Source organism: Melospiza melodia, chromosome 12 (assembly GCF_035770615.1).
Source record: "Melospiza melodia melodia isolate bMelMel2 chromosome 12, bMelMel2.pri, whole genome shotgun sequence".
Classification (NCBI taxonomy): Eukaryota; Metazoa; Chordata; class Aves; order Passeriformes; family Passerellidae; genus Melospiza; species Melospiza melodia.
Window position 1 is genome coordinate 5,790,373 of NC_086205.1, and position 14,983 is coordinate 5,805,355.

A 14,983-nucleotide genomic window follows, 5' to 3' on the forward strand; every position below is an offset into this window, starting at 1 on the left:
CAGGAACACCTGAACATGGCCCTTATTGCTGATGCATTTTCTACTCACCAGTGTGTCACAGACATAAAAACACTGAAAAACACCACCTGGTTCCACCCAAAAGTTACTACATGAATAAATATTTACCTGCACTTTAAACAGAGAAATACAGCAGTGAGTCCTCATCCTGTTTCTGTGAAGATCCCACCACAATTACTGAGTTACTTGAAATGTAATTAGCAGCACTACTTGTGATTTCTGTTTCTTGTGATCTGTGTAGTCTGTTTTCTTCACTATTTGCACGTCCCCACGTTTCACTTCCCAATTACATTCTGTGAAATGCCTAATATGGTGAAACTACACAAATTTACTTCTATTTAGTTCCCAAATTCTGCTTTTTGTTGTGCTCATATTTGAATTTATAGAAATGAGAACACAGAATTCAAAAGCAAGACTGAACAATTTGTCAGTTATTAATCATTCTGAGCCATTTTGTGAAGGTGCTGCCCACCCTGCTCCAGGTATCACTTGAAAGGCTTTGTTCTTTATGATTAAAACAAACTCCAAATTGTGGATTGCAAGGAACTATGAACCAACACAGAAATACCTAATTTATTTTACAGACATGCTGCTGCAGTCCAGCTTTCTCTTTGATTCCAAATATTGCCACATAATAAATAAAAACAGCATTCCATCACTAAAAACATGCATACAGTAAATTCTACCTGAAACTCCAAGTAATCACTAAGAATAGTTCCTGTGCTGAAGAAGGAAAAATACAAGTATCTAAGAAGGAAAAATACAAGTATCTAATCTAATACAGATATCTAAAAGAGCTAATAGATTTCCTTTTGAGTGTTGGATGTAGCAGTTTACCTCCAGCTACATCCAACACTCAAAAGGAAATCTATTACCTCTTTTAGATAATAAAGGTGTGCATTTTAATCTGCTCTTGCTCCCCACTCCCTCTTCTTCCAGGTAGCGAGGCCTCATAGAAAAAATATTTAAAATATTAAGCATAATTTCAGCATGATAATTTATAATACTACATAATTTAAGAACTTCAAATCTGAACTAATCCCAGGCTAGAAGCAAGGGAGTGCTTGGTTTCAAAAACAAAAACAAAAACCAACCAAACAAACAAAATTCTAAACCCACCAAAACCAAAAACACACCACAAAAGAAAACAAATACAAAAGACAATCCTCCTGTCCTCAAACCAACAGTTTAAATCTGAATTTGGATCCAAAAGTCAGATTTGAATAGTATTCACATTTTTTCCACTGCCTTTGGACATAGCACCTAACATTACAGAATACTTGATGTAAGAACAAACCAAGCAACCCAAACCCTTTTTTCCTCAGCCGCAGTGCTCAGCTCAGGAATTCAGACTGCTGGCATTTTCTGGCTTCCTTCATTAATGAAAGTTTTCAGTCCATTCACCAGATACCTGCTCCACAGGCTCATTTCTGAGAGAAGCAGAAGCATTTTGTGGCGCCAGGAGCCCTCCAGAGAGAAATTCCCTTCCAGGTTGTGAGCAGGAGCAGAGGCAGCAGGTACATTATGGTCCGTATTTATTTTATATTATATTTTTTATGAATTATTTTATATTGTATATTTTATATATTATTATTGTTTTATATTGTATATTCTATATATTAATATTGCATATTTTATATATTATTATTTTATATTGCATATATTTAATATATTATTTTATATTGTATACTTTATATATTGTTATTTTAGTTATCCTGCTGGCACTCAGTCATGACACCAGTATTTACTCCACTGTCTGGCACAGGCATCTCAAACCCAGCCTCTCTCTGATAAATGAACATCAGCTCCTTCTTCTCAGACTTTCCTGTGGCATCTTCACTGCATTCTGCACCCCAGCCTGCTTCACCTCCAAACTGCAGGAGCAGGAGGACAGCATCTGTATTTAGGAAAGCAATTATTAAAATATGACAAAATCAGACACCAAAAAAGTGACTCTTGCAACTGAAAGCAAAGGCTTTTCAGTTTTCACACCAACAACCATAGCTTGATCAAGATGGAAATTTCTCAGCACCATACCTGACAGCAGAAAAGCTCAAAAAATATTTTCCTAAACGCCTTTCAAATTTTCTCCCAAGATAAGTGAGAAAGAAAACAAAGCCCCTCTAAAATCCTATTTTACGTCTCACCTGTGCATGGCAAGAAAAAAGTACATCACAGAACGACAGAAAGTTTAACAACAAACCATTTAATTTGCCACCACACCCCAACCAATCTTTCTTCAGCTTAACTGGGTCTGTTAATCACCAAAATGTAGGTCTTGAGCCTTAAGGTTTCAGGAATGCTGCCATTTTGAAGAACTCTTCTTGTATAAGGCATCTAGCCATTGCCTCTTTTTCAAGAAAATTGTCATTATATAGGTAAAAACCCTTTATCACTGCACAAATAGAGCTAAAAACCACCTGAAGAGCAGCATGCTGCTTTCCTGGCCAACAAGTCCCAGTTAAATCAGCAATGAAGATGCAACTTAGGGCATCAAGAGAGTGGGAAACTTTCACAGAAATTGGTATATATTGTCTGGTTCTTTCAAGTTTTATCAGCGCAGCACACAGAGCCTGCACCTCTCACTCTCCTGAGGCAACAACCCCAGGAATTCACCCCTGAACAGTGATGTACCAGGATTTTAAAAACTGCCAAGTAGTGATGGGAAGACAAAAGGAGCCACCAAATGCTGAAGGCCTCTATAAATCCTGTACAAAATCTGACAAGTTACCAAACTACAAATGAATCTGAAAATTCAGCCGTGGTTAGTGAAATTCACATTAAAAAGAAAGTTACTTGAGGACACTAAAATGATGAGCTGCAGAGATAGACTAAGGCAAGAATTGCTCTGCCTTCTCATGAAATTTACCTAGAAGTTAACTGGAACTGAAATAACTCAGAAAACAGCTATAAATAGAAAGGGGTTAATCATTCAAATTTCTATTCCCATGACAAGAATACACTAAAGGCTCTAACTTTTTAATCTCATGATATGATGCTTTAAAAATACTTCAGCTGCTGCACTACAATCTGCCTCTACCTACTTTTTAAGAATAATTTCTCCTTTATTTTTTTTAAACACAATAAAGGAGATTTTCTTTTGACAAAACCATTTTCACTGACAGTCACCAAGCGAGCCTGTGCATCAGCTGGAACAACTATAGGTGATCACTTAAACTGATCTTTTTTTTAATGGGGCCACTTAAAAATACATTTACCTTTTCCCCATCCTATTATAAAGCACATAAAACTTATTTGTCATCGATTTCAACTACCAGAGCTGCTACAAAGTATTTTTCAATGAAGTGTTTGCATTTATCCTAGAAGCAGCAGAGAAACTTAGACTCATTAGGGTTGGGAAAGGCCTCTGAGATGATGGAGTCACACTTGTCCCAGCACTGCCAGGCCCATCCCCAAGCCCTGCCCTCAGCATCACATCCACTGTGTTTGTTCAAGGACATTAATTCAAATTTACCATGCAAAGAAAGAAAACTGCCTCACCCTTGATGCACAGATAAAAACACACACCAGGATAAGCCAATGACTCTAAATTCACACAGAGCCTGTGACACACTTGGAAATAGAATCTAATTATTACAAATCCCCAGCCAGTGCTTTACTCACAGTATTTCCCATCCAAGCAAATTAATGCTGAAGCTTTTCAGTTAAACCAAATGGAGTATGAGAAATAATACACAGAGAGAAGCTCTTTACTCAAAATGTAGAAACAGATAAAGACTTTTGTCATTTTGTGGTGCTCAGCAGGTTTGCTATAAAGTGAGTTGTAACCCAGCATATTTGCAGTGACAGAAATTAGGACAGCACCCAATATCTGCATTCAGCTGCTGCAGATCTCCACTGACTACTCATACAAGAAATTGTGACAAAAAAACTTCATTATGGTCTTAACATTCTTTCCAACTTAAGTTACATCCTCACACTCTTGCCAATCCTGCTTTTATTGAAGAACTCTACTAAACAGACAGCTTTTCCTTTTTATGCAGAACTTTTCTGCTCTTCCCTCTCACTGCAGCTCTTCATGCACCAGATTTATTTACAGCACCCAGGGGAAACAGAAGCTCCCAGTTATCAAAACAGACTGCAGAATGCAAATAAACAATTGTTATGCATTTATGTCAGCTGGACTCTAATTTGTGCAGAATGACACTGGGTATAAAAATATGGTATCCTAATGTCACTGTCATATTTTATGAAAAATCCCTTTGCCAGGATTTTTCTCCTGAGAAACTTCAGAAAAGAAATATAAACAATAATTATCTGATTGCTTGGAATGTGGTTTAAAAGTTGCTTACCAACAGGTGCATCTTTAATTAGTTCCATGTGAATTGTTTTTATTTAATGACCAATCCCAGTCCAGCTGTATTGGGACTCTGGTCTGTCACGAGCTTTTAATTATCATTCTTTTCTAACCTTCTTTTCTAACCTCCTTTCTCTTTCTTTAGTGTAATTTTAGTATATAATTTTCTTTTAATATAATATAAAATAAGAAATAAAAAATATAATAAATAAAATATACTATGCTATAATATACTATACCATAATATACTATACTATTATATTATATACTATTATATACTATTATAATATATTATATACTATTATATACTATTATATTCTATTCTATTTCAATCTGCTAAGAACTTAAGAGTCAATTCTCATCTCTCACCTCGTCCTAGAGACCCTCACAACAACACCACAACAATTAATAACCACATCCTAACAATTAAAGCAACAATTCAGTAAACAAAATGTCACTGCTGTTACTATTACTCAGACAAAAATAGAGTTAGGTCATTACTCTGAGCTTACTAAAACTTTCAACATAGCTAGAGGTCATCTAATTTTAGTGTAAATAAACATTTCTATTAAAAAAATATTACCTCCCTACATTACTACCACTAGTAGGAGATGTAAAAAAGACCCTCGAAGTGCTGGGGAAGTAAAACTGGCCTAGCATGAAGACTCTCAGTATTCTACACATCTGGAAAGTGATATCTCTACCACTAAACACATAGGAAATTCTGCAGTTGTTTGCACACAGCTTGTAAAAGCTTATAAAAGAATAAAATTATTTAAAGTGAGATATGTAATCAGATGCAGATTATCAGTATATTATAAAGTCGTTTTTTATTTTTAACAAAATATAAAAGGACTTGTCAAAAGCATTGTATCTGTCTTACAAGGATACTAAAAAGCAGAACAGTATTTGCTACTGAGCACAGATAATCAGTCCCTCCTCATTTTTATTTTTAACAATAGAAAGGAAAGTCTCTTTTTTTGCTGGCAAGTTTCGTGCCAACAATTAATGTACCATTTGCTGCTGACAGTCTGCCAGACTAATGGTGTTTTTCTTCACTCTGAGGGTTCAGAAACTGCTGCTCACTTTCCGGTCAGCATTCATCAGATTCCTCCCACGAAAGGAGAAATGAGGCAGCTCTTTGCAGACACAGACACACCTCAGGCATCACCACAAGGAAATAAACTTCAGCAGAAGCACACCAGCGCTCCTCACCTCCTGTTCTTGTGGCTCAATCCACAGTTCCTCAATTTCACTTAAACCTGGCACGGGACAGAATAAAATCATAGAATCATTTAGGCTGGAAAAGACTCTTTAACAGCAAGTTTAACCATTAACCCAGTGCTGCCAGCTCAGCACTAAACCATACCCTGAGTGCCACATCTGCACATCTTTTATACTCATCCAGGGAAGGTGAGTGCACCACTACCTGCTAGATAATGCTTTTGGTGAAGAAATGTTTCCTAATATCCAACCTAAACCTCCCCGGTGCAGCTGAGGCATTTCCTCTCATGCTGTCACTTGGTGCTTGGGTAAAGGCTGACCTTCCCCTGGCTGTACCCTCCCTTCAGGTTGTTGGACACTACATTAATGTAAAATTGTACAGCAAGTTGTGGCTGTCTCACCCCTGGGAGTGTCCCAGGCCAGGCTGGATGGGCTTGGAGCAACCTGGGATAGTGCAAGGTTTAACCTTTCCACCCAAACCATTTTAGGATTCTACATTACAAATTTTATTTCCCACTAGGTCTGGACTTGTTTCTGGGGATTTAGTCTTGTTCATCTCCATTAATTAGTAGCAGGACCAACACTCTGCTGTGTCTGCCCCCATCCTGAGGCTGCCATTGCCCATGTGTGTGTAGTGGGGTGAAAATCTCAAAGGCCTTGCCGTCCTCAGCAACACCTATTTAAGTCAAAAAGGGAACTGGAAAAAAAAAAAAAACCAAAAAAAACAAAAAAGCAACAAAACCAAACCACAAAAAAACCCAAATGCAAAACATCTCCCAACACCAGCAGAGAGTAAATAACATTGTCACGTATGGTTAACACACTTCAATTCTTTGGGGTTTGGGAGGGAATAAATTGAGGATCTGAGGAGAAGGACTAACCCAGGAGTAGTAAACTTAGTGCCATACTGTACAAAGAAAAAAAAAAAAAGTAAAAAAGCTGGGCATACTGAAAGGTAGATGAAGTGGAAAAAAGTACAGGCAAAAGGACCAAAGTACTCTTCAACACCAGAAAAGGAATTTGAGAGATGAAGCCAAGCAGGAAGGGCATTCAGTGCCCAGTGCAATTTTCAAATAACATTTTACGTGCTTCTTTCTACCAGGTCGACTTTGTACTCAGCTTTTTGAGTTTCTGCTGGCAACACAGGCCTTTGGTGACCTGGTTCTCCCCTGCAGCTGTGTCTGTACCAATGGTTTGTACATGCAAAGTACAGACCAACCTGCGGTCTTCTGGAGAAACAGCAATGACACCACTGACTGAAAACCATCCTTCTGCAGGACTCAAAAGCACCATTTTTGGGCTGTTACTGGTAGTGACACAAATGTAATCAGTTTTTTAAATCATGTGGGCTTCATATTCTTCTGTTGTGAACACACTATACTCATAAACATCCAATTGCTAAGTGAAAATAATAGTTACCTTTGCCTCTTAGAAAATAAAATGATGCAACAACATCAATGTGCATCTCTCAAGAACTGTAGTTACCAAAGATTAAAAAAAGGAATTGCTCCAGAGTCAGCTCCCATAAGAACCTCAAGCATTAAAAAACACTAGCTTCTCTATTTTCTAGAGATTTTGTACAATGCTCTCCAAACCACCTACCTACCCTGATTTTGAAACTGCTTCTGATACTCTGTAGCTGCACACACACACGGGTCTTCCACACTAAATCTGTCACAAAACCACCTGACAGCAGGACTCTGAGCCTCTGGCAGTGTCTACAGACCACTGATTGTCCACATGGCAGCTTACATAAACAACTGCCTGTTCTTATATTTTAATTATTTCATTGCCCTGATACCTTCCTGCACACAAAGGGCTTCCAGAAACACCAAGAGTTTAGCAAACACCTCATAGCAACCCTGCACCATAAAACTCAAGGCACAGCAGTATTTTTACAAATTCTTATTAACAGATAACTCTCTCCACAGAGCCCCACATGACTTCCACAGAACTCTTTATCTACCTCTGCCAGCCACACCAGCTCCTGCCCACATTCTGCCAGCTGAGGCCAACTCCAAACTTACATCCTCCAATTCACATCTCAATTCTCTCACTGAGGTTTATTTTTAAAATCCAGTGGATGTTTGGTGCCTGGGGACAAGGAGAGGACAGGAATGAGCTAAAGGGAGAGCAAGCAGTGCAAGCTGTAATGGAGTGCACATCACTTAAAACTGTCCCACTGCTCCAAATTATGCTTTCTGCTTTGCATACAACAAATATGGTGGGGAAAAGCCTCAGAAGAGCACTGTGAAAAGAAATTTAAAATCAACCTAAGCCTTTAGTAACCCCTAAAAGTGAACCCAAAGAGACAGCAATGAGAAGGCACTGATTACTTGTGTCTCATAAAAAGAAATTAGGAGTAACAGTGCTGTCACTGTTCCTTCCCTTACAAGTAAATTCATGCAAAGACAAAATGTAACACCACATACCAACACAAAAATTAAACCCTCAACACAGCCTTTACTCCAAATCATCAGTTTCCAAAAAACAGGAACAAAAACTGCGTTTCAGCCAGTAGTGAAGTACTAAAAAGTTATTTATCAACCTAATATGGGAGGTAAAACAGTTCAGCTTTACACCAGCATATAAAACTGAGCTACACAAGCACAAAACTAGACATCAATACCTCTGATGGAGTTCCTTAAAGACATTTGATGAATTCACAAAGCTGTTCTAAAAAATCAGAGTAACTACTTTTGCACACAAAAGCAAGATAGTCTAGAAACAGAAAAGCACCCTTTAGAATTCCATTGCAAAAATTGCAATGCATATTGCAACTGCATGCAATACTACTTATGAAAAATGCACACGTTTAACAAGCTTGAAAAAAACAAGAGTAAGCTGTGAGTACAAATTTGCATATTTTGTGTCAGAAGGAAGTTAGAGTACTCCTATGTTCTTTTAAAAGTGAATACCAAACATGCTTCTGTATACCTAGATGCAGCTCCAAAGACATGAAGGTTCTCCCGAGTTCAGCTCATTCACAATTTCCAGTCAGGACTAAGAAGGTAAGAAATGGATACATGTGCCCTTCTCCCTTACAATGAACTGAAGAGGGCTTGGCCAAAAGCCAAAAGAGAGAATTAAACCAAGGTAGGTGAGGACAGCCCTGATCCTCAGCTGTGTGCAGTACTGGAGCAGGCTGGGATGAACCTTGGCTGCAGAAAAGAAACGAGAATCAACCCTGTAACAATGGCCACACACAAATGATCGGTGAGGAAGCAGAACTGCCCGATCCCACTTGTCAAAGGAAGCTGGTTTTGACACCTCGGTGTCACTCTTTGTTTCTTTAATCTTCTGAAGCAGTATGTAAATTCAATTATGTTGGTACCTACATATCCACGGGCATTTGCACATGAGGGCCTCCTCTGCAGCTCCTAATGTATGCAAATGAAACCACATTCCTGAATTTCCTTCCACCAAAGGCTGGGATAAAAAGATTTACCCATGTAAATTTGATAGACTAACACAGACTGGTCGAAGTTGCCAATAAAATACCTGATACTTCAGGCATTATCCAGATTCAGGTTCCTTTCACCTTCAAAGTTCCCTGAATTATGATTATTTCAAAGGTTACCTGCTGTTCATTCTGGATTGTAAATACACATTTTACCAACCCAAAGCAAAACTTCTTGCTTACTAAAATAATTTACAAAAAGTTAAATTTCTAACACAAGATGATCTTTGCCCCCAAATCTGATTTAACTATCAAAACAAAACACATGGAAACTTTCACACGTGAATGACTAGAAGGACTAACAGCACTGCCACAAAACAAAGTGTTTCATGCACTCCGGCATTAGTATTTGAATGAATTAATATGAATTTCTGGCCTCTAGAAATTAAAAATCCTCAAGGCAAACGATTTGAGATGTAATGTGTAACACCGTGTGTGTGTCAGCCCAAGAGCATTGGTTTGAGGAAAACACATATTCACTAAAAATAACAAACAAACAAACACCCAAACTCACCAAAAAAACAAACAAACAAACAAAACCCACCAAAACAAACAAGCAAGCTTTTCTATGCAACTGTGTGAATTATGCTTATTTCAGATTGTTCTGTCCTGGACTGCTTCCAGCGAAACTGCCAGTGGGGAAATGCTCCCGAGTCAGAAAGCCCAGCAAACCCAAAGCATCCTTTGGATAAACACAGCATCACATTCTGCATTTGTTTTCAGCTAAGTTAACTGATGGCAACCCTTTAGAGAACCAAGGGCAACACTTCCATGTGTATCTTTAGATCTGTGAAAAAGCACTTAAACTGAGTGCCCTGGTCACTGAAACACAACAGCAGCTTTCGAAGTAAACAGCCAAAGCGTCAGCCTGCATTTCCACACAACTTCTAAACAACAACATTCCTTCCTCTGCATCCTCCTCCTGTATACAGCATCCTAACAGCTGGGGGTTTTATGGATTGTAGGTCTAAATTATTTGCAAAATAGCCCATATAACAGACATATACAAACTTGAAAGCTAAAAGAGTAGTGGAACGGGACATGTTCTCTCTTCACTACATCACAAGGTCAAAGAATGATTTTTTTTTTTTTTAAGAAGGCTTTCCTACACTGGAATTTGAAGTTCTGCCAAAAGCCCATAGACAATTGGAGAACCAGTGAATTCATGACATCAGATATTCCAAGGAAGTGAAACCTGGCTGAACGGAAGTGATTTTTACTCAAGAAAAATAAGATACTTAAATAGGCAAACAAGAAACTATTTTAAGACCACGTATAGAGAAGGTCTTTTATATAAAGGAAAAAAAACACACAAAAGTCAAATAATAAAACACCCCCAAAATATTTACTCAATGTTAAAACCCCACTAAAGCATGTTTCCACATCAAAACATTCCTGATGTGACCAATAGCCCTGATATTCTTTTTTAAAAGGCCAGTAAACCAATTACCACAGAATTTTTGTTCAGCAATCCTTTCCTGAACCCCAGCTCTCCTGAGAAGCACTACTTGCTACCGTGAAACTCCCAAAGCCTGGAAGCCCCATCAGTCTGAAGGGAAGCTTCCAGACCAAAGTTTCCAGGTGACCTGGTGATTGATTCCCAGCCACCTTAATGCATTCCTGAGACTTCACAGCCCTCTGCCAAGCACATGGATGTTCAATATTCCTTTACATGCAATTTTCCTAAAAGCAAGCATGCACTAGAGTTTTACTCCACCTTTAATTAAATCTTTGAAGGCACACAGCTGTGGGAGTCTGTGGCTAATACTGCAAAACACAGGCCAGTCAAATTTCCCCAACATCCTTCATACATTCATCTCACTTCGAACCCTGAACTATGATCCTGAGAACATAAATTATACATTGCTGAGGTTTCCAGCTCCAGGAGCTTCCTAAGCCTGAATGAAGCTCAATATCAACAGAACAATGGCAGCACGGACTTAGTTAGTACCTAATATTTATAGTTATGGCTACGGTTGTCAATTCCAAATGAACAAAACTTCAGTGTAAGCAGTGACAAGAAAAGACTGTAAGCATAAAGTTCGAGGGAAAAAACACACACCTAAACCAAACCAAAACAAACAAAAACTCTGTACATCCCAAGAAGAAAAAGTCAGTTTTCCGGATCTTGGAAAGTATCCAGCATGAGTATAAGCACACATGTGTTGCAGCCAGACAAACCAGCGAGTCTGGCATGAGAGGTTTCCGTTTTTCTTTCAGGAACTCTTTGGGACTAATGAAGATTTATTCCCCCCTTGCAGAGAAGCCGCTCCTGGTCTGTGGCAGCGCGGCTGTCTGTTAGGAGAGCACACGATGACAGCAGTGCCAAAGCCACCGCTCTGCGCGCCGCCCTGCAGCCGACGGCAAACACATTTCCCAAATACTGCTTTGCCATACAAATTCCTGCGGTTCCCAAGGAAAACAACGCTCAGAAACCCAGCTGAAAACAACCGGGAGTATCGACTAATAGAAACGCCACTTAAAATTCACAGAGCAATCAGCGAAAGTTCTCAGCTTGGGACAAAAAAAAAAAAAAAAAAAAAAAAATAGGAAAACCCTCCAGGCAGAGCGCAAAGCTTGTCCGGAGAACAGGACAAGCAGGGGGGAGCGGGCGCCCAGGGACCGAGCGGGAGGGGCGGCCCGGCTGGAGCTGGGCACTTGTTGCGGGGCCGATCCCGGCACAGTCGGACACAAAGGCGCCCGCCCGCCGCACCGAGCCCGGCCCGGCCCCGCCGGCCGCCCCGGGCCCCTTTCCGCCGCCAAACGGCCGCGTCCCGCCGGAACCTTCCCCCGCGCCGAGCCGCCCGCGCGGTTGAGCAACCGCGGTGTCGCAAGCGGAGCGGAGCGGAGCGGAGCCCTCTTCCCGCGCAGCCCGGCACCGGGCCGGGGAGGCACGGCCAGCAGCGGGGGGGCAGCGCAGGGGAGCCCCGCCGCAGCCACACCGACACCGAGCCGCGCCGCCGGTGTGCTCCGTCCCGCCGTGCTCGGAGCGCAGCCCCGCACAGCCCGCACACCCACCGGCCCGGGCACGGCCCGCCCCGCACACCCCGCTGCTTGCCCCGCACACCCACCGGCCCGGGCACGGCTGGCTCCAGCCCCGCACACCCCGCCGCTTGCCCCGCACACCCACCTGCCCGGGCAGCAGCGGCCGCCGCCGTGTCCGCGCCGCCCCAGCCAGCGCGGCGGCGCTGGAGCCAGCGGGGAGCGCTCCCTCGGCCGCCACCGGCCCGGGCGCTGCGCCGCGCTCCGCCGGGGTTACCAAGGCGATGGCTTCGCCCTCGGGCCGCCGCCGCCAACCCGGGCCGGGCTTTCGCTCTGCCGGCGCGGCTGGCGGCCAATGGCGCGGCGCGTCCCGCCCCTGCGGCCGCTCCCTTCCCCGAGGGCCGGCGCTGCGGGCTGGCGGCGGCCGGGCTGGGGTCGCCTTTCCCCCGCCGGGCCGCGGAGCCCCTGGCGAGCCGCCCCTGGAGCTCCGGGAGCGCTCCCCGGCCCGCGGACGGACGCCTAACTCCGCTCGGCCCGGCGCTCCCCGGGAGCCGCTACCGCACCCCCAGGCCGGACTGCGAGCGGGGAGAGCCGCCCTGGGCACGCTGGAAAACCTCATCCCAGACCACCTTTCCCCAAGCGCCTTCTGGAAATCAGCTCATCATAGCAGCCTATTGCCTCGGCAATGAATTCCCCGCTCCGTCCTCATTTCAAGAGTCTTGGTGCTGAGCGGTCAGGAATAACTGCGTGGGAACTAGTACTTAGAAAAGGGGGTTTTCTAAGGCTTGAAAGAAGTAACCAGAGGAAGGGAAGGTAGAATGTAACCGGTAATGAAACAACTTTTGCATGCAGCGGGCCGGTCCCCACCCACTGAAATCAGCAGCAACATTCCTGCCGCCTTCAATGAGCACAGGGCGAGGCGTAGCACATCCTTGTCCACAAAGAGTATGCTCATATTATGCATATTTTAACATCCCTATGCTAATAATCATGCTGTATCATTAAGCTTGTCTATTTTAGTCTGTTCATTTTTCCAGTTATTCCAGTTTTGAAAATGGATGGATGGATGGATGGATGGATTTACTTCCTCAACTTCACTTGCCGATTCTCAAGGCACTAAAAATCCATTAAATTTGGATTAGAACACATCTAGGAAATGTTTTGTTGTTTTTTACAAACCACCCAACCAACCACAACATCTATTAACTGGAAATCTCTGGGAAGGACAACGATCTCCCCTATTACTTCTGCAAATGGAATTTTTGCATGAATGGTGATCATGCAATGCTACCTCAAGGCAAATCTCAGTGGAAGGGCAGAAGTTAATGAGAAATCTCGCCTACCGTGTGTCAGTTGCCTTCACAGCCTTTCTGTCCTGTGTCAATTAACAGCTCCCCTTCCTGCTTTTAAGCAGTTCCTTAATCTGCTCAGTACCACAGGCATTGCTCCTGAACATCGTGCTGCTACTTCACACCACAGAGTGTAGTAACTTCCCTTGACTTCCCTTCTTCCTGGAAAAAAAAAAAAAAAACAGAGTTCAAATGAAACTGGTTTATCAGGCAAATGTGCCACTCATACAAATGGATCGTGTTCTACATAACAAAGTTTAGTTCAGCATGTTGAGCCACTTGTTTCTTCTGTTTAAAGTTTACATTGCAATTGAAATATGTTTCTGAAGAAATAAGGCATTAATGAAATCCAGTAGTGTAAAAAGTCCCAGATCTGCAGTTTCTCAAATCATTCTGATACTTGTGGTTTTGACATTAAATATTCCAGATAGTCTTGGCTTAGACACTGAAACCTTGGCTCAGTAGTTGGCCTCACTGATGACAAATGGGTTTGTGACTGGAAAGGCTTGATAAGGTTTCTTTAAAAAGAGCTATTTACTCTGGATGTTGCAACATTAGGTGTTGTTCTACAGGATCCAGTGCAGCCTCTGCAAAGCACAAGCCATGATGTGAATGACTTATGGACTGAGCACAGGGCTACAACCCAGAGCCTTGAAAATCTCTTTACTGTTTACTGATATTTTTTCAATTGAGTAATGATGCCTTGAAGTGTCTATCACACATAAAGCCCCCAGCACCTTAAAACTGTCTTGTATAGACAGTTCCTGTGAATTGACTTTGGTGATACCTGACCACACTGAGTTTTTCTCCAGGGTTGTAATCCCCGATTTCAAATTTCCTTTCCATTTTCTGTTTTATGCCTCCAAATACAATATCAGTATTTAGCAGGGGGAATAAAGAGATCTCAGCCAGTTGTTATTAAGATATTTTAGATTCTAGTTGATCAGCTTGCATGATATTCATGCTTTTGTCACACACAGAGTTGTTACAGACAGTGTGTGTGACACGGATAAGGAACTTGCCTTGAAACATCTTAAAGAAACATTTTTATATCCTGTGTGGCATGCAAAAAAAACCCCACCAGACTTCAAATATCATTTTAATTTTCAATTTCCTTATCTTTAGATTGCCTGCCCACCCCCCTTCACAAAACAACAAATGTTCTATTATTCTGCCCCCCAGGCTATTGTTACATGTGTTCCCAGTATAATGAAAGGGCTTTGTCTGAAAAGGCTGGATCTGAGTCATGTCTTTGCATGTGAAACAGCTGTACACCTAGGGCACATTCTTGTTGCTTGAAAATGTGTCATTTTCAGTTTTTTTGGGTTTACACTCTTTGAATTCTGTGTCACTGCAGTGATCAGAAGAAAGGAACTAAGTTGTCTTTGTATTTGCAAACAGCACAGAACTGTGGCAGCAGACCCAGACATAAAAAAGGCAAGTGGAAATGCCATGTTAAGGATGTTGGGCCTGAAGCAGAAAAAGCCATTCTGAAAAAAAAAAAATCTAAAGGACATCAATCCAGAATGCAGCAAAATACTGGGCAGGAGATGGTTAGAAAGAATTAATTGGAAAATTTAAACACTTAGAGCAACTTGCTACTGTCTGACATTGTGATACAATGGCAACATC

The 14,983-nt window shown here is 41.8% G+C and overlaps 1 protein-coding gene across 3 annotated transcripts in view; it reads right to left on the reverse strand.

Annotated features, from left to right (window-relative positions):
- Window positions 1-14,983, reverse strand: part of PIK3CB (phosphatidylinositol-4,5-bisphosphate 3-kinase catalytic subunit beta) — a 92,740-nt gene that overhangs the window by 58,310 nt on the left and 19,447 nt on the right. For 2 of the 3 annotated variants that reach the window (XM_063166514.1, XM_063166515.1), the window contains one exon: window positions 13,346-13,513. The gene's annotated coding sequence lies outside the window, so the exon portion shown is untranslated. Of the gene's footprint in view, window positions 1-12,150; window positions 12,173-13,345; window positions 13,514-14,983 lie in introns of those variants that run through there. The other variant, XM_063166517.1, reaches the window with a different exon arrangement.